The 22,848-nt window shown below is 38.7% G+C and overlaps 1 protein-coding gene and 1 long non-coding RNA gene across 2 annotated transcripts in view; one reads left to right on the plus strand and one right to left on the minus strand.

The window, feature by feature from the left end:
* AstA-R1 (allatostatin A receptor 1) overlaps nucleotides 1-22,848 on the minus strand; it is a 132,293-nt gene that overhangs the window by 51,351 nt on the left and 58,094 nt on the right. The window contains exon 3 of the mRNA XM_002055326.4: nucleotides 11,173-11,216. The gene's annotated coding sequence lies outside the window, so the exon portion shown is untranslated. The remainder of the gene's footprint in view (nucleotides 1-11,172; nucleotides 11,217-22,848) is intronic.
* LOC26530535 (uncharacterized) lies at nucleotides 12,675-16,105 on the plus strand. Its single transcript, XR_004305214.2, has 2 exons — nucleotides 12,675-14,273; nucleotides 14,332-16,105. It is a non-coding gene; the product is annotated as an uncharacterized lncRNA (long non-coding RNA).

Below are 22,848 nucleotides of genomic sequence, written 5' to 3' on the forward strand. Positions count from 1 at the left end.
GCCCAGTTAAAATTGGGCGGGGGGCCGCAAGGTGGGGTATTTACTGTGGGCAAAGCAATGTGCGTTTATATTGGAAAAGTTGGTGGGCCACTTGTGCGTTTTGTTGCAAGTCAAATGGCAACTAAACGAGCAGCACCATGTGCAACTGCCCACAAGGACCAGCAGAGCGGCAACATGACAAACAGGACACCAATAGGAACTGGCTTGAATACTTGGGCGCAGCCATCGGTTGCAGGCAGTTAACCCTCCAGACTGTGGCCCAGTATTGCAAGTACTGTAACTGTAATATCCGTGTAAGCGGCTAACGGAAATAACAAGCGTGCAACTCACCCTATCGCCCCTATCACACCCTACCACCGATTGCAGTTGCAGCTGTTGGCCTGTGGCGCCACGCAATGTGGCCGCAATGATGTCACATAACTGACAAAACTTTTGCCTCGGGCTGCAATCCCGACTGAGCTGATGAACATTGTTTGCTCTGTAGTCACTTGTGCGTCATGGATGGGGGCAACGATGAGGTTGAGCAAGCAGGATAAAGCTCAATTGAAATGCTAGAAAGTTGTCGCATTAGCATTACGTATACGACACCGACTCCAAACGGCTTGGCTGTTGACCTGTTGAAGGTTTATAAATACGCTCATAGCATCAAACCCGTGGCTGCTTTAATCCGCGCAAAATGGTTGGCTGAAACCTACTTTTGCAAATTATACTAATTTTTCCTAGTTGCATACCTGTTGTTAATTCGCGTATATTGTGCTCAATTTGTATGCTGTATTATTGCGAAATTAATTTACTCATAATGTGCAGCTTGTTGGATCTATAGAGATAGAAATGGGACTAGACCTAGTCCAATTGTCGTATAGTTGGCTTTTATAGACCCGACGAATACTTCAAATGTGCGGCATTTAAAGAATGCCTTAAAACTACAACCTTGATAAATGCCTGACACACAAAAAAAATACATCTTGCTTGCTGCACAAAGCGAATACCTTAAACTTGTCAAACATTTAAAACTATTAGACCTATGAAATACCTCTATTACATTTTATACAAACGTTATGTGCCTTTGAAGGCTATAATATTTGAAGTGTTATTTGCTTAGGGAATATCTCTCATATATGTATGTAAAAAGATATGCAACCACTGCCCAAGACTGGTAAACTGTATTAAATTTTAATTATATTCTTTTATTGCACGCGCGGAAAGAGCTTATATTTATATCTATTTTGATCGATTTTATGATATTGTCAAAATATTAATTGAAACAAGCTTTTTAAAGCAGTTCTCAGAGATAGAAACATTCAATTAGGGATAAGCCTTGTCGTAAAGTATTCTTAGATCTTAGAACTGGAGAGTATATGTATACCTTCAAATATTCAAATAGAGACAGAAGTTTTAATGAGAGGAAGTGGCTGCGTAAAGGATAACTTCTAGTCGGTCACACCTTGATAGAGCGCTGATGCATGTTTTACTTGATATATGTATGGGGAAACTATTTGTTAGAAAACTTCCGTTTCAATTTGTTGTTGTCCTTGCGGTTGCCATTCTATGTTGCAGTTGTTGTCACCGTTGCTGGGGCGTGTCATTTTTGTTGTCATGATTAGGCGCGGCACGTCGAAAAATCAGACGGCAGGCAGACAGAAAGGCAACTAGCTTCCACTAAAAAAGCTCAACTCGGAGGTCTTCGCCAAGGCAATGCCAGCTTTTGACTCGCTATGTGTGTGTTAACAACTTGTCAACGCACATAAATTTTCCAGCGCGTGCACACGCAGGTTGGGGCTAGAGAGGTACTAACACGGTAGGACACACACAGGCACTCACACACACACAGATCAGCTGTAAAAGGACAAGTCAAAAGATTGCCAAGGGCGTAATTTTCTTAGCAACTGGCAACGAAGTGTTTCCTTGCTCTACTTGCCTGCGCCTCTCTGGGCCCTTGTCATTTGTCTTTTGGCTAATCAATGTGCGTGTCGCTGCCGCACAGTTGGCTTACTTCAGATAACTTTTGTCATTATTAACCCATATTTGTTCCATGTAAAAATATATATATTTATTATTGTTGTTTATGGAATTAAAAAGTGACATAAGGTTATTAAAATTACAATTTTAACTTGCCAGATTTTACGTTTTGGGCTTTGCAGTGGTCGCCAATCAGTCAGTCAATCAATTAATGAGTTTGTTTTTGCTTGCGAAAATGCATTTTTAGATAGCAGTTTCGTCGATTGTGCCCACTGTTCGTGGCCGCGTGACATTCCCTGTGTGCCATTGTATGTGTCTGTGTGAGTGTTTTTTTTTTTTACAATCTCAATTTTACAATTACGTCCTGGCGACGACTCGCAGCTTCAAGTAGCAACAGCCAAAGACAATGACCGCGGCCAACCAACTACACGTACCCATAGGATATATATATATATATATATATATATACAATACAGTATAGTAATGAAAAATGGCACAATTTCTCACTTACTTTCATTGGAAAATTGCGAAGGCACCGCGCTTTTGTCGCCCTTGCGCCCTGTGCCTGGTGGTCCTTTGTTTTCGACCATGTTGAAAGCGTTTTAATAAGCGACCGAAATTGTGGCCGACAAAGTGTGTGCTTTGGTGGTGGACAAGAATCTCAACATGGCTGTCGTTTATAAATCAATTGGATTTGTGTCTACTATTTTTTCTGGGTTTTTACCAACATGTATAATATTTTGTATAGTAGACTTGAACTTTTTGTGTGTCGACTGCCTGCCTGCCAGGATCGACATGTGTGGGCTCGTGTTATCGTGGTGCCACTTTCATGGGGCGTGTCACGGCCCCACATAGATAATACGGCACGCGGGGCGCATGAAGAGAACGACCCATTTGTGCCATCAATAAAAATAACAAACTGAGCATTTGCTGAGGGGGCTGCGGGGCAATAACCAGGACGTGAACTCACACATAAGCAATCATAGGCGCCGTTTATTTGCAGTATTTTCCCAGTCGTTTCCTTCTTGCCAGAGTCATTTTGGACAGGCATAATAAAAATCAAAGAAACTGGAATACTGTGTAAAGTACAGCTGCCCAACTGGAAGATACCCTGTACACAACAAAAATGCAGACGCGATTCCCAGTAATTACGATTTATATACCCGAAGCTCTTATTTAAAAATATAATGGGCGAGGGATGTTATCAGTTTGATTTATGCTTGGAACATTTGATTAATGACCTGCGTCTCGGTAGGTTCATATACAATTTTTATTTTGAGCTTATGTCCATATGCAAATAGGTCTAAAGTATTTTACCACAATAACCTTTTGAATGATATTAACAAAATAAAAATATACTTTTTATTTTAAGTAGGTAAATACTTAACTATCATTAAAATTTATTTATACCCTGTATTCATGGAATGTGCAAAAAGGGCATATTGCAGCTGTACAAAAAACCGGATGCATTCGATCTGCAGAGAGCAGAGCCCAAACCATAATTTAATCAAGAATTGTTCAGAAACATGGATGTACACATGTACACATCGCCTAGGGCGATTGTATTCTTTATTCATGGAAATTACTTGGTGTATTTTTTTTTCTCCAATTTTATGGCGATTGTTTTGTATACGTATGATACGTTTTACTCGTAGCGTAGTCCAGTCTCACAAAATCCAATCTTAGTCGAGAGAGGTCAGCGATTGTTTTTTAAATGTTCTATAATCATAGCTAGATTCAACTCGAGGACAGGACCTTGGAATTATAAAACAAATAGTTGAACGCCCATACCACAAGTTTGCGTACATAGCGCATATTGTGTACACTTTGTAATAGGATAAAGATATGATATTCTTAAGTAGCTAACAGAATGACCTATGCCCCTTTATTTGCATGTATAAACAGACAATTTTTGCTTTGTAAATGGAAAGATCTAGCTACGCTTCGAAATTGTGTTTATATCTGTGCTTTAGTTCAAAGGTAACCAGGAATATCGCTAAGTTAGCCTCAAGGGAGTGCCTTTAAGTAACCTTTTTGCAGATTAGTCATCAATCAAATCAAATCAAAGTTTTTATTGCAACTGCAACAGGGGAGAACTGTCTGAGATGTCCTTTGAATATCTCTCAGGCAGCTTGAAAATATATTCAAATAAATCAGTGTGCACACATTTTTTCCAATTACCCAAACAGATGCTAAAAAAGCGAGTATTGTAAATTATAAATGAGAAAAATGTCAGATAAGAAAATATATAAAATACACATAAAGCGAAGGAGAAGCAGACGATAAAAATCAAACTGAGGGGGGATTGAAAAGAAACCTTCAGCAAGTAAAATTGAATGCCAAATGCGCGACCTTTGGCCAGCAAATAACGCAATAAGAGAGCAAATAATTTCCGATTTGAAAGCGACACAGCGCAAAATACATAGAGTCGAATTCCCTTGTATCCAGACACTGCCCACCGCGCGCCACGAAAGTCTGGTCACATTTACAGACAGCTTCCGTTTTCCGTTTCCTGTGCAAATATGCGCCATAAAAGGACCAAAGAGTTGCAACGCTCTCGAAATGCCAAAGCCGCATAGGTCGTGCCTTAGTTGACATGATTTGAGCCGGGTCGTGACCCCGTCTCTCGTCTGCTGCCATCGCTGTTGCCGTTGCCGGTGCCGTTGCCATTTCGCTGTTTGTCTGGGTCCCTGGTGTGCGCCTAGGCGGCTTATTGGTCAGACATTTGTGCTCTGGTAAATAGAAACTAACTTTCCAGTTGCTGAGTAGTGCCCGCTGTGTGCGTAGGCCCCTATTAAGAGGTCATCTCCCCCGCCTCCCCATCTTGAACACGGCCAGAAAATTTGTGACCAAGTCGCCGCACGTGCCTAGCCCCTAGTCCAATAAAAATAATCTCTTTCGCGTTGAAAACGGAAAATCCTTTTCAGAATCGGGTGTCTATTGCATCCGTTAGAGTAGAGTTAGGAATTTCGTAAAAACTAATAAGTACCTTAATCAATAATATCTAAACTAATTTGCATTTGCCTGAATTAAAAAAGTTATAGAATCATACCAATTATCGAAAGCAAAATGTTCTAATCCCTTATGTATTTAATAAAACGAATGCATATATAAGGTGGGTTCTTCACAGCAAAAATTATGGAATTTACAAGCCTGAAATTATGCAAACAATATGGAAAAGCTCTTAATTAACAATTTAAAAGTTTATTTCGCAAATAATAATATTATTTTCATTGCTTTAGCTTCGGTAGAGCATTTACTTTTCTGCGAAGACCGAATCATGTATTTGTTCATCTGAATATATAGACATTGGTATTTTTTTCGTTTGTGCCCAGTTACCATACCCTATACATTCTGAATGGATCAACAGGCGCTTTTCCAATGTGTGAAATGATGAAATAGATTACAGCTAGCGATGGGATTTCAGATAGCCTTTGACATTCCAGTTTAAATATTGATCATTTTAAAAGAATCCGAGTATATAGATAACAAAGATTACAATAGATATAATTTTTGTATATATAGCATTAATGGGGGCAATCCTCTAAGACGCAGAATCGTAGAAGCAATATCTTTTATTTTGCACTCATTCCAATTATCCTTTTTCCCTACATCTTATATAATTGAAATTAAGTTGTATTGTTTGCAGGGTATCTGCCAGTTGAGCAATCTGTTGCTCGTGCATGTTTTAATGCTTTTGTTGTTTGTTTCTTGTTGAAGCTTTTGCTTTTTTTATGGCATCGTAAACAGCACATAATACTAAAGAGCTTTGTTTTGGGGGGCCTTTTAGGGGCGTGGCATAAGGCTGAGCGCATCTGGCTGAAAATTTGTTGCTTACTTGCAGAGAACCCAAATGTGGGCACACACTCGGGGCTGGGATCTCTGGCCAAGGCACTTTAAGGATGCGTGTCTGTGTGTGTGGGCATGTTGCCTTTTGCCCGTGTGAATAATAAAATAGTTTCGAGCATCCATTTGCATATTTAAAATGCGAATAGGTAAGGGGCGTGGCAAGATGGCACTAAATATTTGCTCAAGCACTAAACGCTGTCTTCTTCACGCTTCTGTGTCCTGTGCTTTGTGCATGTGTCTGTTTGTCTCTGTGTGTATGTGTGCGTGCGTGTGTCCACAACTCTTTTTGCATGTCCATGTCCGCAGCTGCTAATGGCTTTTATTTTGCATCCCTGTCCGCCTTGCACCCTCCCCCACCCTCACATCACGTGCAGAGCATTTTGATTTAATTTTTTATGCACTCTCATTAAATAATGGCACGTCACCCAAGCACGTCGGACAGGACTCGGGACTAAAAGAAGTACGAACACACATACACACACGCGCACACACATACACACGCAAATTGCAACAGCTGCTGCGCGCTTCTATTCAGCGCCTACTTCTCCACATCCATCCGCACTTGTATCTGTATCCCGTGGTCTGAGCCACATCTCCCATTGGAACTTGGGTGCCCATGTTGATTTAGGTTAACAGCAACTGGACGAAAATTCTTTCATCAGAAATCCACGGAGAGCCTTTGCTTTGCGTTCTGAATTTTTGCACACAAAAATTCACATACACACACACATAGACAAGCACTCCAATTTAGACATTCACCCACAAATTGTATTTCTAATTAAGCACAACTGAAATTCAAAGCAACGCGCACGCACACTTTTTGCACTAGTTTTTAAAATAGTGAACGAAGCAAAAACAACGAGTGAAAACTCTTTGTTAAACCAAAAATTGGTGATTTTTTAAAATAATTATAAAGAAACTCGTTGGGATAGCGAAAAATATATACTCTAGTATTAATTAAAAAAAATTACTCTTTATTATGAGAATGGCCTTATCAAAGTAAATAATCTTAAGGGAAATCGAATAGTGTAATTAAAGGGAACATTTTATGAGACAATTCTAGCTCAATTAGTTCTAAGGCCCTTGCTTTTATTTTTAGAAGTAATGCAATATTCATTCTTGCCAGATTAAATTATTGTCTGACGATCGGAAGAAGACAAAAATAATGACATTTTGGCATAGATCAATTCAGAATCTTAAATATTTAAAATTTCTTTATCTATATGCTATACTGTTTTCTCTTCTTAGTATTAAGACTTTATTATGCCTAACTTTTATTTGAACTTGTGAAACTCGCAAATATGTTTTGATTTGCCTTGTTTATGTTGGAGCCATTCGTCGACGGAATGTTAGAGTAGCTTAATATGTATTATTAAAGGTATCGTCGCCCATGGTGATCATGGTAGGGTAGCGAACAGCTGTCGCATTGACACCTGCGCAGCATAGCAACAGCAATAACAGCCACTGTCCCAATATCAAACAAGTGCCATTTCTTTGATTCTGTCGATCTTTCCTAGAGAAATACATGTCTGCGAGTAGCTCGCACTGTTCACAGGAATACTTAAGTTAACCCACCCCAGCTGACGTCATAGAATCGGAAACAGCGCGTGCTCCGCTGACGCTGCACGGACATCAGTTCGTTTACATACGTTGTACCTATGTTACAGGCATTTTATCTTATTTTGTATCTGAAATGAAATCACAATTGTGAGCACACGTTCTTGCCCCAAATGGAAAATAGCTAGAGGTGCTGTCAAGACAACTAAATTTCAAGAGGAAATCAAGAGTGTCTCTGGGTACATCAGATTCGAACAACCTTGCATTCAATGGTTAGAAATGCCAGTTTTATACCAATTATTTAGGCCCAATAAAAACGTTTAACTTGCAGGTTTTAGAAACTTGGCATTGCTGAGCACAAAAATATCAAAATTACTTGAGTAATTCTTAAGCTAGCTTCTGGGCACATTGAATAATTTAAAGATACTCATAACTATTTAAAAAAAAAAAACCAGAGAGCAACTTTCAATTATAAATTTGTGAAAATAAGTGCTTTGTTGTATTTGTTTTGTTTGCTGTTGCTGCTGCTGGTTCTGCTGGGCCCTTAAGGCAGTCGAAAGTTAGAAATTTCTATGGAAATGTTTTTGTTACGAGTATAATTAAAAATCGCAAGCCGAGAGACTAGTGCAAATGGGGATTGTTTACTATAACAAAAAGCAAGAAACACAAATTCCAAGAGTATTAAAAATAAATTACAAACTTTTCGAACTACACACACTACTACACATATTGGCAAGCACTGTCGGATAAAGACATATACACAAACAAAGCTCAGCCTTTAAGTTGACAACAACAAACAGTTGGGAAGTAAGCATTAAGAGCATATTGTATATTGAAAACTTTCACCTTGCAAACTCCATCGAATCCCAGGCTCAGGTCCAGTGCTGAGACCAACCAAGCCCGTGTCAGACAGAGTGAGTGTCTCAGATTATAGAACAGAAATAAACGATCGAATCATTGTACAAAACATTCACATGACACATTATAACAAAAAGGGGTTATGGAGCTTAAATAGTATATTTCATGATACAAGAAAGACAGTCGAAGAATAGCTTACTAGTCCAGTTGGACAGGTATTTCATAGGGTTAGCATCGATGTGTGTGGGCATTCGAATGAGAATTGTTTGGGTTTCACTCTTGAAAGAGTGTGATAATTTAAAAAGGGACTAATGCTAAGATTTAACGTTGATGTTGAAACTTTTGCAATTGTAGGAAACATTAATATGTTTTAAATGTGCAATTGTGGGTTAACATATTGTTTATTTGCAATTTAAGGTGTTGACATATGTTTACTAAGTTTTGTTTATTTAAGATGATTTTTATAAATTTAAAGCAATTCTTTAAATTGCAGTCAAGTCGAATAGTGTACATTTAACATGCATTGCATATATAGCTTGCAGTTAATTTACTTTTTAAAGCAGACACTTCGATGTATTTCGATGCTCATTAATGAATTTAAACTAAACTTAATTAACTAAAACTTTAAGTTAAATCATTAAACCATATTCGCATTAATCCTATACATTGTAAATTTAACCTGCATTGTATATTTACCATGCGCTTGACTTACGATTAAGAATAGACACTCCGGTTGTCAGTTGCACTGACTGTTCCTAGAAATTTAATCAAGTCGAATTTTCACAATAATGCTTTAACTGATAATAACGGCTTGTGCGTCAATTTTTCTTTTATAATCGCAATTTGTTACTTGCAATGGGGCTATTGTATGAACGGCTTTCGGCGCTGATTAAATTAAGTGCTTGGGGCACTGGTTAACACATTTGGCCTTGACCCCAACATGAATTTGAGTTTGATTTTGGAGTTGGAGTTGGCCGGGCTTCAAGCGGTTGGCTGTTTGGTGTGTGCGTTGTGTGGGGTCAATGCCATGGTTGCATAATTAAATAAAAGTGTCCGCTTACGGGATCCAATGTCATTTATTATGATTACGTGCACATGGTGCTGACAGTTGATGCCTTTGTTGGTCTAGCCGCGTGCGGGGGCCAATTTGTTTGCTGCCTTCGGTCGCAGGTGTCGATGTCGGCCCAACCGATTTTGCGATACTTACGAGCGTGGGGCTCAAGCGATTCGATCTTAAAGTTTTTATGATGCCAATGCTGGTAACGGCAGCGGCATCAGCGCTTTATTAGCCCCCTGTACCACCCGCCATGACCCTGCGTTATAGCGGTAGGCAATGCATTAATTTAATCGGCATGTCATTTCATGTTGAAAGTTTTGTTTTACGCTTTTCAGCAGGGCTTGTGGGTTGCTGTGAAGGAAATACCACAGGCTTTGTGTACAACCCTGCCACAGCTTCGCCCACTCGCCTGCCACGTCCTACCTCCCCTTTTCTTGCAAACACTGTCACTGGCTGGCTTTGTCCTCAATGCTCTGTCAATCAGAGAAGGCAGCGTCGACGTCGTTCGCGTTAAATGAGCTGAAGTGGCAGTGAAAATTGCAATATGCCGAGTCGGAGGGCCCCAGGTGATTGAGCTGGATTGAGTTGGAGTGACAGATAACGCCGCCCCTTCTACTCTTCCTCTCCTTCCCACGCACGACCCTGGGTAGTACGTACATCCATGCCTGTACAGGCGACTCTGTATGCGATGCAGCGTTCTTTGATTGGCACTTTGCGTTAAGGCAGTCGCATTGACTGTGGCCTGACAACCTCTCAATCTAACCGCGTGCACACACTGAGCGCCAACAGTCAGCGCTCAGAAGCGCTTCAATTAATGAATTGCAGTGCATCACCAGCGGTGAAGTTCGTCTAATCTTTGCACGTTGCATGGGATTGGAGCTTGTAGTATGTAGGTCAACAGAGAATCTGTTTTTTAAGAAAAAACTCAAAAGCCATCTACTTAAGCATGATCGAAATGATCAAATGTAATGATCAACTCAAGCCAATCGAATTACCTATAAGTCTATCCATAGTAGGTGGAAACCAGAGCTGTAAGCCCAGAACTGATTGTTGTTGGTGCGGTTCGATTATTCCCAGCCTTTTGCTGTACAATTTTTGAAAATTACTTTGAGTCGTGTGAAAGTAATAAAGGAGAAGCGAGTTTAAAATATTTGACGCACGTTGCTAGCATGATATAATTTATGATCTCTAACCTCTTGTTTAATAGCTTTCATCAGTCGTAAGAGACAACATGTAGTCGAGGCAACTCAAATTAAGGTAACAAATCGATTTACTTACTGCTGTCATCATGCATATCAAGGCTTTAACTATTAACAATTATACTTTCGATTGTCTAGTTAATTAAGGCTTATTCAGATACTAAATAGGTCTTTCGACATGGCAGATATCCTGAAAGACCGTCGAATTAAGCTAACAATCTGGCCCACCGACTAAAGCTTTAGTTTAATCGGTTATTGTTAAGGAATACGTATCGTAAAAAACAAATCTACCTCTGAAGCGAGCACGTTCGTTAAGCGTTCACTTGAAATCAAAATAGTGACAAGAGAACACGGGCTTCAATCTGATTCCGTATATTCGTTCGTATATTGTCTAAAGCTTTCAGTGAGTAAAAGTGCCACGATATTGAATAAACTACTGACTTATCTACCAATATGGAATATTTGAATTCACCTTGACTCTTAAAGTGACTTTTGACAAAGAATGTCTCGACTTCTGTCCTGCTATCTAGTATATTTAATATACGTGAGATCTAAACTCGTCTGCAATTGTTGGTATTCCAATAACAATGGATCGTTAAATTTTTACTATCTTGGATTCAAGCCTATGTCCAACACATTTAAAGAGGCATCTAAACAATTCATACAAAACACGTTTTTTTCTGTTGATCTTACCTTAATCGCACAAGCTGCGCTCAGTTTAGTGTCAAAGTAGGCAGCTGCAAAAAAAAAAAAAATTCAAATATTTAAATTTGATTAAATTTTTAATTAATTTAAACATATAAAGCAAGTGTTTTCCCAGAAATGTTCTCGCTATGTGGGGTGGATTTTTACGAATCGATTTTAGTTATAAAACTCTCTGAATTTCATGATTCAGTATTTGGTATTTAATTGCATTTCGTCGAGCATTGCCCATGGCCTAATTGTTTTTACAGCTGTTATTGATGATGTCCAATGCTGAATTACGGCAAACTCAATGATTAATGAGACGGGGGCAACAGTACAGTAAATTCACGAGCAAGTACACCATATTGCCTGTATAAGCATGCATATGTTAGCTATACATGTGCATGCTTATATGTCTATTTATATGCACGTGACCAGTTTCATTTAAGCCAGAAAATAAATGACCAAATTAAAAATGTCAGCGGTTATATGAATTGAGCAAAAGGGTATGCCAGAATATCACACATACGCCGCGCACCCCGTAGCCTTTAATTAGCGTCGTTTCGATTGAAATGAGCAAGCGCGTCCACAATTGAGCACACTTTTTTTGTGACTTTTTGGGACTTTTACATTAGTAGTCTATATTGCATATTGATCAATCACGCCCCTGTTAACAATTATACTTAATAGGTGCCCATTTTCCGCTTAACATTCAATATAGATAATTGTCTGAACCAAAATGATTTGCATTGCATAGTCAATGTTTTACTAGGCCCCAGCAAATTGCATTTGTTGAATTAACCCAATTTGCGTTGCTTGAATTCAAAATTGTATATGCGATCAAGCAAAGTGGACCGTAAATGCAAATTCTATAGTTTAGTTTGATTTGGAGTACACGAATGTAGAGAACTGTATTGTTTATTCGCAATACTTGAAGGTAGGCGTGGAAACGCACATGAGTTTTCAGTATTCCAAGTGGAATATGGGAACCAATAGATTTTGAATTATGCAGTGTATACGCTGCGTCCTATGGGTTTCAATTTCAATTGATTTACTACGTCGTGGGTTCAGGTCAGTGAATTTCTTGGTATTTTAATTATTTGTAGAACAACAATTCCAGCGTATTCGTTTCCCGTGCACGACATTTATTTAATGATTATCAGCAATACGTTTAACCACCAAATAGGTACTATGGAGCCGTTGACAGGCGAGAAAACATATTTCCTGTACAGCCTTCGAGCATCTACTGATGAGCGCCGCCTCGTCTTTACTCAAGTCCTATCCAATCAAATAACATGGAGGCGTAGCAAATTATTTGAAATACCTTTACATACTTTCAATCTGGCCAAAATTATCGACCGTGTGGCTTGCGCCTAAGCGACTTATACTTTTTCGCTGTGTGTTCATGTGGCAGCCTTTGTGCTGATCATTGGGAAGTTGTAGGTGCAACCGCAATATGCCATTTGTCAGATGCAAATGACATCGCATTTGTGGCTTGAATATGCCTTGGTAGGCGTGGCAGTTGGTTCAATTTTGGCAACCAGCACCTACAAAATTCATGTGGCATACCAATAGTATTTATGCGCCGCACACAATGACGGAAACTTGTTTGTGGCCACAATGGAGGAGGGCCTAATAGAAAATTGTGGCAGGAATTGGCTCATAGTGGCTGCCACTCGGAGTCACAGTTATGATGCCTCTTTCATTGTCTTGTTATGAGAATGAAATGGCGAATCTGTGGCAGCTGTGAAATATGAGCGCACGTACGGACGGCACAGTACAATAAAAAAGCTGCGTCCAGCTGCTGAATAAGAGCTGTTCCAAATATGGACACAATGTGTGGAACACATACGCGCACGCACACTCACACACACATACACACACCTAGATATCATCGGGCATATGCATATTCACAGTTAGCTTGACAACAACATAGTTTCGCCTTTTGCATGTCACACAGCATGACTTTATTAGAATTGCAGCTTTGTTTGCTCAAATGAAAGTTTTTGCCATTTTTCTCATGGCTTTCGCGCTACTTTCATCAGCCCCTCAGAATAACTCCCTTGCCCCTCCCACTCCCTTGTGGCAAGCGGCAAAAACAAATTTTCCACGCAGCATTCAATTTATTTAGCAAAATATTCGCGCCTTCTCTTACCTCGCAAAAGCTATCCAAGCAGTCCAAAGTCGCCAAATGGAATTGCAACTGAGCAACTGGCAAAGAGTACGAAATACATCAAATCTACGACAGAGAGACGCACATAAAGTGTGAGAGTGAGAGGGCGAATGCAGCAGCAGTGGATTGAAGTGAAGGTTTGGTTTGGAAAGCCAGCCTGATAATACTTGTGCAATAAATGACGCACTGTGAGCAAAGAAGCCAGAAAATATTTTATTCTATGCTTTTATCTGAAGGAACTGGAAAGACAGAGTAAGAGGGTGGCAGGATTGAGATTACCAATCTGCTTTTTAACAGTTTTATAAAGAACATGCAAAAGCTCGATTAATTAAAAAAAAACGATTCATGATGTAAACTTTGTGTCAGCTTAAGGCTAAGAAATAATTCCCATTTCATTAAATTCATCCATTATTCAACTAAACAAGCATTATATAACAAACATTTTAAAACAACTAAGTAAGCAAATCTATGTCGAAACCAGCATTGATAATACAAATAAACAAGACGCAGCTTTGTAAACATTACGTACACTTAGAGTTGTCAGTAGGCCTTGACATTAAGTGGAATATCTATTTTCTTACATATCATATAATTCTATATAGTTTTTCTCATAAATAAGTTGTTTCAGAAATAGGAAAACACTTCCATTTTTAAATTTCTGCTTATTCATCAGAATACAATATCATAGCTTTTTAAAATTTGTAACTGTTTGAAATTTTCCGCAATGTGGACATACAAGGAAGTTATAAGCACCGAGACAGCCATTAAGATGTCGCCCACTTGTCAGGGCTGGCCGACTTGGTGCTGGTTTCTTATAAAGGCAATTGGTGGGTGTCGTGCTGTGGGACTGGACAATCATCAGTTTTTGTGGTTTTCACTCACTATCTTGACGTTCTTAATCATGTTTGTCATGCAAATGATGAAGCGCTACCACAATGTAAGTAGTTTCCCAGCTACGGTTAAGGTCCATTGATGAAGCAGTTGGAAATTTACAGAAGGTTCGGGTCGATATACTACTTGAACAGGAACTTAATCAGAAACACTATGAAGAGAGCATGGACAATTTACTTGCAACCAGAAACTTACAGCAGAATCTCGAGCAATATGATAGCCTATTCAATGATATGTTTAATAAGTCGACTTCGTCAAAGTTAAACCTAAAAAAATCGAATTCATTTGGGAGAACACCAAAAAAAACCTATAAGGAGGCATCTACCGACTCGTCCTCTCTACAGAGCACTTCCTTTAACAGTCAGTGCACACAAACGGTAACTACAAGCCCGACAAGGCGGACTCGGATACCATCACCTTCCCCAACCAGGCAATATACTTGGACTCCAACTGAAAGATCTAAGTTACCCCATTTAAGTCAGTTTCTTTCAAGTAACAAGACTTCTCCAGTCTGGCGCAATTGATTTTAAAATAAGGTTAGAAGGGTTAGTTGTTTATATTTAGCTTCTTCTTTTTTTTGTCTTATACGGACAGCTTAAATTTAGTATTTTAAAAGTTTTTAATGTACTTATTATCAATGATCAAGCTAAATGCAGTTAGAATGAGAAGGTTTTACACTTATGTTTAATTACAGCTAAGTTATACAAGTATATATGCATATACGAACAAGTTTTCAATTTAAGGTAGACGATATTTGCTTAAAATGAGATTGCGAATAGAAATATCAAAGAATAGGTTTAGTATTCATAATTGTTGGGATAGATTTTGCTGAAAGAAACTAAAATATAAAGAACAGTCAAAGAAGGTCCTCACGAGAAAGGCATCAAATGTAGAATATGTTTACACACTTTCGGTGAAGTGAATTAATTTACTGCAGCTTGATTGTGAGTCAATGTAGGCAGATTAGCTTCCAGTTGGAAGTGAAAGCCACTTCATGTATTAGAGTGCTCTTGCCGCACACACACACACGCGCATAAACCTACATACAAACGAGCGCTATCTACCTGTCCACGCAACAGAATTTCATTGCATACTTGCAAGAGTGCGCAGCGATCCAGTAAAGGTCCCATGAGGCAGGCCAACACTTTCATTATCTTTTATGTGCACACATTCTCATCAGACATAAGAGTAGTGCATGGGTGTATTGAGTGTGAGTCGAGTGTATTCGAATGGCGCAGCAGGAAATTTATTTGAATAACCAAATAATAGGAACAACTCTGACATATCCATTGATGAAGCAAGCACTGAACCAGCAGTAGTCAGCAAAATGGCCAAAATTGTAACATAATGCGAGAGGGCGGACACATGTGTCTCTGTCTAGTGGCATCTACACAGAAAGTTGGCACTTCACATGTACTCAACCTCCTTATCAATTCAAGGGCATACTGGAGCAGCCCAGACTGGCGTCCGGGTGAGAATAAATGAGCTGCTCATCGTAGATATAGATGTGGATGCTGGTGACACTGCCGATGATAGTGCGAAAATCCGTTTGATGTTGCCACAGCCGTAAATGAGTAATCCTAATCGGAACGCCAACGCCAAAGCAAACTCATACTCAAGCCCAAACCCAATCACCAAACCAATCGATGAACGCCAAAGCCAATGACTTCTTCAATTGAATATAATTTCACTGCCGGATTAACAGCTGCCTCCCAATACGCAAAACGACAAATCTACAAGCAAAGGGCTTTCGATTTTAGCGCAAATCAAATGTAAATGGCCCCGAGTGAAGCTAATCTCTTCGGTTGTTCATGAGTGTCCCAATGCCATAAAATGTGAACACAGAAAAACAATAAAAGTTTCGTCTACTAAAAACAAGGGCTACAAAATCCAAACAAAAATATCAACAACCGGGAACCAAACATGTAGTAGGTGTGCCATGTGGTGAAAAACGTAATGTTTTTTTCCAAAAACCCATATTTACAGCCAATAAGCTTCTATGGAAGCTCTAAGTTCCTGAATGTCGTAGAGATCGTAATTATTGATGTTTGACCGAGTGGGTCAACAATTTACGTGATACTTATATGATTGCAGTGTTGGGAAAATTTGGCAGATTCTTAAAAGAATAGAAAGGTCACTGATAATTAAACATGTACACTAAGCTTTAAACAATAAAATAAAATGCTCTATTCAAGAGTATTCAACTTCTTTGTATCTGCTAAAGATAATCCCTGCTCCATCAAAGTATCGTTTAAGCTACAAAATTACCTTACTATAACATATCCTGATCAACAAGAAAGGAAATAAGAATGTGAATCCGAAATGACTTTTATTTTGGAGATAATTGCTATACCGAACCGTTGGGCGTGGCATTGGCTTGAACCCTGAATCGAATCCCAAAAACGTATTTTGGTTTTTCAGATATGATCAAAAAACTCTGCAAGCACTCAACACTCGTACACATGTATTCAAACTGATCCTGGATGGGAGCGACGATAGAGATGCGAATATGTTTGCTACAAGTAATTACAAAAGCTGCAACTGGCAGACAGGACAATTCTGCAGACGCCGATGTTTATCCCTGATAAGTCCTGCACACTGCGGTTTGGCTCTAAGCTATGCCAAATTGGTAACAACAATAAATAAGCAAATAAATGGCCAAGGCTGCTGGCAGAAACAGTTTGCTGATACCATTCACCGCCACATTTAATGGCCAGCTTTGCAGGGGATTGTGTTGTGAAAAGCGCCTGACGTGTGCCACGTGGCGTATGTGCAATCTTTAACAAGAGAAAACCCAAAATCATGAAAATGCTTAACAAAAAAAAACTTTCACTTTCACCAATAAGAAGAATTAAATAATGTGGTTCATGATACTACAGCTGCAAATATAGTTATCGAATTTTGAATCATAGCATCATTTAAAACGAAACTGGGCTTTGCAATCTTCCTTGAGTTGCTGTCTGACTACGAAGGGGCTTTGCTAATAGCATCGAAAATTGTTTAAAGAGTATTGAATAGTGTGCGCAATAAAATATCACAACTGTTTATTTTGAGTGCTGCTTAAGAACAGATTTGACAATTATTTGATTTAATATTAATTAGCCTCGAGCTGCTGCTGCTGCTGCTGCTGGCGTCTTGTCGCAGTAGGTTTGTAGCCGCTGTCCCGTCCAATTGGGTCGTGTCGGGTGACCTGGTTGAGTCCCACATTGCAGCTGTTTCACTGTGGTTCTTTAAAATGCGCTGACGGCACATGTGTCGATTATTGCACCTTGGCCGTGATCGTTGGGCTGGGTGCATGAGTACTTTGAGAGTTTTACACTTTGCAAAAATAAGATAAGATCACTTACAAGCAATTGGCAAGAGTGTTGAAATGAGAGCAAATTTTGGCATTAAATAAATGGCAAAAAAAATGAGATAGATTCTTTGAAAACTACAAACAGTGTGTTTGAGTAAGATATTTTGTTAGATTTTTTTTAATGCAAGAAACTCTAATGTTATACTTAATCTGAAACTTAAATGTAAAACTAAGCCAAAATAAGAATAAAAATGCTAGTCATGTCGTGTTAACAGCTCTTATAAATTACGCAGAAGAAGAGAGTTTTTTTTATCCTGTTATATAATAGCTGTTATAAGAAAGCCATCGGATGGTGCTCAATGGGAGATGCATGTTTATTCAAAAAAAAGTCACAGCTGGTTGACAGCATGTTTTCATGTAATTAGGATTGAATGCTTGAGAGATAGATAGCTTGAGATTGTGCTCTGTAAACTTAATTAAAGTGCTTGCTGGTTTTAACTGATGGCTGAATATACTTTCCAGTGCGTGTAAGTTATGTTAGTACTTGGACTTGAGTGCATGTACCAATCAGCAGCTTCACATCAATGCGAAAGAGGGAGAGTTGAAATAATTGCTTGTGCTTGCCACGTGTTCGGCGGAAGGTGTCATCAATCAAATGCGAGTGAGAAACTAATCAATTGATGTTTCTAAAAGCTAAAAAAAAAGCCAACAGGCTCAACACTAGGCAGTAAGTGGTGAGTAGAATGTGACCAATGTGGCATGTAGCCAATTTCAAAGGTCTGGAGCAGTGGAGCTATTCAATCACTTGCGAAACGCTGTTACCACTGCCACTTGCAACTGCCTGTCAAGAGCACAAACATCACAGAGTTGAAATTGAGTCCACATCCATTACAATAACTAAATGATTCAACCAGACCGTAAACAATGTAGGACACGCCAAATGTTTTAGCTGACCCGTGGCCCCAGCTAATGGGCCCGAATTCGTTCCAGCAATCATAATATTTGTGCCAAAGGCAATTCAATGATAAAACAAACAATAACAATGCTGATCAACCTAATAGGGCAACGCCTGTGACTGGAATTGGAACTGGAACTAGAACTAGAAATATAACTGAATCTAATTCATCTTCTAACCACATTACGCCCCGGGCCAGGCAAAAAAAGAAACACTGCTGTAAAGATGGGCGACAACTTTCCAACTCTCTAGCGAAATAGCGATTAAATTAAATATGCTGACGCTTACAAATATGTCGCCACACACCCACAGACCCAGCACACCCACTCTAGCACACACAGGAAAAAACTATAGATACAGATACAAATTCTGACTGGCCGTCAGCTTGTTCATTGTATCTATTGGGGTTGCTTTGAGTTGACTGCACATAAATCTTATACCGAAACCGAAACCGGAAAGGAAACCAAAACGAACATTTGGGTTTTCGAGAGGTGAGGAGATAGGGCGGCGATTGGTGTAAATGCATCTAGCTACATGGAAATTCAAAGAAATCCATTAAATGAAATGCATAAATAACAAAATCAATTCTCAATGCAATACTCAACAGTGTAGATGAATTCAAAGGGGAGCAAATGAATAAGACTCATGCGAATATGTGAATATTTGTATATTTGTGATATCAATAATACTATAAAACAATTTGGTCTCGTCGTGACATTTTGCTTCGGCATTACAACTAAACGTGGGTTCTTTACAAATATAAAATTATGATCAAAATCTTTTTAAATTAAAATACTGCTTTTTTAAAGTTTTACAAATTTAATTTAATAAATATTATTTCTAAGAGCTAGGAAGGCAAAAAGTATACTTTGGGTGGGAAACTCTACTTTAAAATGGATAAAAAACGAATGTCTAAGACTTAAAGCAAAATATTTGAACTGGGTAAGGTAGATTACCAACTAACATACATGTGGAGCTACCTCCTTGACTGATTGGAGATCAACACACGACTGTTTTTGCATTAATGCTCTTTTAAACCAAACGGAGTAGAAGTTTTCTTTCCGTTGCGCTGCTTATTTACAAACGAAAGTTACTTGACAAAACGCCCTACTATTCTATTCTCATGAATTGAAATAAGACTTGCTATGATTATAGGTGGTGTTGACAATCAATTAAACCTAACCACTGCGCATATTCTCAAGGAAAGCGTTCGCTTTATAAAGGGGGGAAATGTCCGCCCAAGAGAGTTGTCCATCTAATAGGAGGAAAGTTTTCGCTGTTATGTATTCTCATTGAATTTCAATCTAATTGAAAATACTGAATTTTTGTTTGTGATTGCAACTTTTTGTTCCGACGGACTTCAAACTCATTCTCAAACATCTATATGAATGGATTTTAAACGTGACTCACTGTCTACGGGAAATTAGCTACGAAGAATGGAAATTGGATTTATGAGAAGAAGGGAAAAATTAAATTATTCCCTCTCAATAAAACTGTAAATACAATGTTCAATTTTGAAGGAAAAACTGTGCCCAGAGAGTCCGTGCTATGTCCGCTAGTATATATATGACAAACGGATCTTACAGCTAACTAAAAGGGACAACGAGCTTCGCTATAAATTAAAACGAATTAAAATTGTTAAAGTTGCAAAAATCTCAAGTGATGTTGGAGCAACGGTCGGGCGATAGCAGTTAGTATGGGTGGCACTTGGGCGCCACTTCGAGGATTTCTTTGTGTAGCCAGGCAATGGCTAACTAAGATTAACGAGCAGCGGCTTCAACGGCGACGAAGTCGACAAACTTGGGTTAATGCCAATAAATGCTTGTTCCCCTCTCTCATTTTAATCCAATGATTTATAAACTTTTTTTCCGTATATATTTATTTATACTTATAAAATGAAAGAGACACCCTAAAGAAATTCTATTCTATTTCTTCCTGCTGTACTTATTTTCCATTCGTTTGAAAATGCAAATGATTTTTCATATAGATCCTTGGAAATTAATTTGAGCGCAAAACGTCACCAACCAAATCTCTGATTCACTTCAAGTGAATCTAAACAAATGTAAAATGGATGGTTAACAAAAAAGTTGCATACAAACGTTTTTCGCGATTTTTCCATACATGCGGGTGGAATTTCCTTAAGCCAATTGTACCTAATATTCGGCATCGACTGACTTTTTGATTGTTTTTCCCTGAGAGCAGAGGCTCGGACCGTTTGCTCTTTTTGTCCGTTTGGCGCTCTATTGTAGACGTTGTTTGATAAAGACGACCACTACGCTCGGCTACTGGCTCTTCTGAAACAATCCCGAATCCTACATATATAATATCAAATATTTAAACCTAACATAGAAGAAACCCTGAAATTGAATATTAGGTAAAAAATCCTTCCTATTTATTATAAATATTTTGTTTACAGAGTTGTCACAATTAGAACACTCAAAATGATTTCTTCTAATAGCTAAAATACGACAGCATTAATTTGAATTTTGTTTGAGTTTTTCCCTTAAATGGTAGTCGGCAAATGTGCGCCATTCAACAACACGCAACCGGACCATCAACATTGTCATCATCATAGCGTTGAGGTGGAGTCGGGTGGCATTTGGCTGCCACACCTTATGCTGAGGACTTACAACAACGCAATACAAATGCATAATCGCTTGGTGTGCAGGTCATTCGGCTTTTATCATCCTTTTAATCTTTTGTTGCAACATTTTATGTTTATCTTTGTTTTTTTCTCTTTTGATTTTATACTCTGTGGCCATTTAAATGGGTAGAAATGTTGTTATGTTTGGCTTAACTTAACTTCAATAGCTTGATAACAACAATATTCGTAAAAACGAATACTAACAGGTATGTGTGTATTTGGTAGTGTGCGTTTATGTGGATGCCTAAAAGGGAGTTCAATTGCTTGCTGCTGGGTACAGGGTATCTTTCAGTCGGACACTCCCGACTAGAGCACTTTAACTTGTTTTTGTGGCTTTTGTGTTTGTACCCGGGCTGATTATAATTATGCCTGATGGCGGCGACTTTTTTATACCTTGCTGTAAATTCTCAGGTCATGAAATTCTTTCCACGCATCAAGCGGCGGACAGCGTTAGCGGTAAGGCTGTCATTTTCGCAGTTTTTCCTACTTTTATAGCTTTTTATATATTCTTGTCTTGTTGCATGCATATACTTATACATATACTCGGAAATGCAGCTTTTTTCACTCTGCCACGACGACAAAGACGATGGCTGCTGCAGCAGCTGCAGAAATCATTTAACAGTAATGGCGGCCATCAGCAGTGCATTTGCGAGTGTGTGTGTCCGGGTGTGTGTGTGTGTGCGGGTGTAAGTGTGCGGGTGCATTTCGTATTCGGCAACTGTAGCCGTATCCTTATCCGAATCAGTGTTTGTGCAGCGCATTCGTTTCTTTTTTATACCCTTACCCATTCAGAATGTATAAAAAGGGTATAATGCTTCTGTAAAAATGCATGTAACAGGATAAAGGAAACATTTCCGGCCCCATAAGCGGAGCATATTTATAAGTATTCTTTCTACTGAGCCGACATAGCCATGTCCATCAATTATGTATGAACGACGCGTCGATCCTCAGATACTACTTATAAAGGCTACACAAATTTGGAAAGTATTTTCCATTGCCTGCGCAACTCAAGTTTGTTTAAAATCCATGAAATCGATAAAAAAAAAAAGAAGTGTATATTGGGCTGTGAATGACATCTTGGATGCGTTCGCGTGCTATCCAAGTCCTCCATGTCCAGATTAACTTAATACACATAAACATAACGATTGCAAATGTTTGTAGAACTGAGTAGATGAGATATATTAACAATGGGATTCCTTGAGTTTTCTGAGCTCTCCCCCAGCCCTCTATTTATTTTCTGCGAAGCGACTTAAAAGTAGTTGGAACAGAAAAAGCAAATATCTGATGTGCTTAAGTTGTTTAAATACTTGAATGTTTTCGTAAAAACGCATTTATATTATTGTGTTAGTGTTCAAAGGATATCATATAGTCGAGCATTTTCAACCGGAGCATTATTATTCTCAAGCGCTTAAGCCGAGATTGTTTTAAAAGTGGCCCGGAAATATTCGCAACGAGTAAGAAGGGAATTACCGATTAAGGGATACCCTGACCTCTCTTCTACCAACACCAAATGTAGGTCGCGCCATGAGCACGTTTGTTTTAAAAGTAATAAAAATGCATTAAAAAAAAATTAATAGTTTCTTTAATAAGACTTGAACCCATAACGGACTGCACTACCTACCTTTACTAAGCAGCCGTACCACCAAGTGATTTATTTTCTAGTGATTTCTAATCTAATGCAATTGTAGCTGCAATGCTGTTGATAGAATTGAACAGTAGAGTTCATT

The sequence above is a fragment of the Drosophila virilis genome, chromosome X (genome assembly GCF_030788295.1).
Source record: "Drosophila virilis strain 15010-1051.87 chromosome X, Dvir_AGI_RSII-ME, whole genome shotgun sequence".
NCBI lineage: Eukaryota > Metazoa > Arthropoda > Insecta > Diptera > Drosophilidae > Drosophila > Drosophila virilis.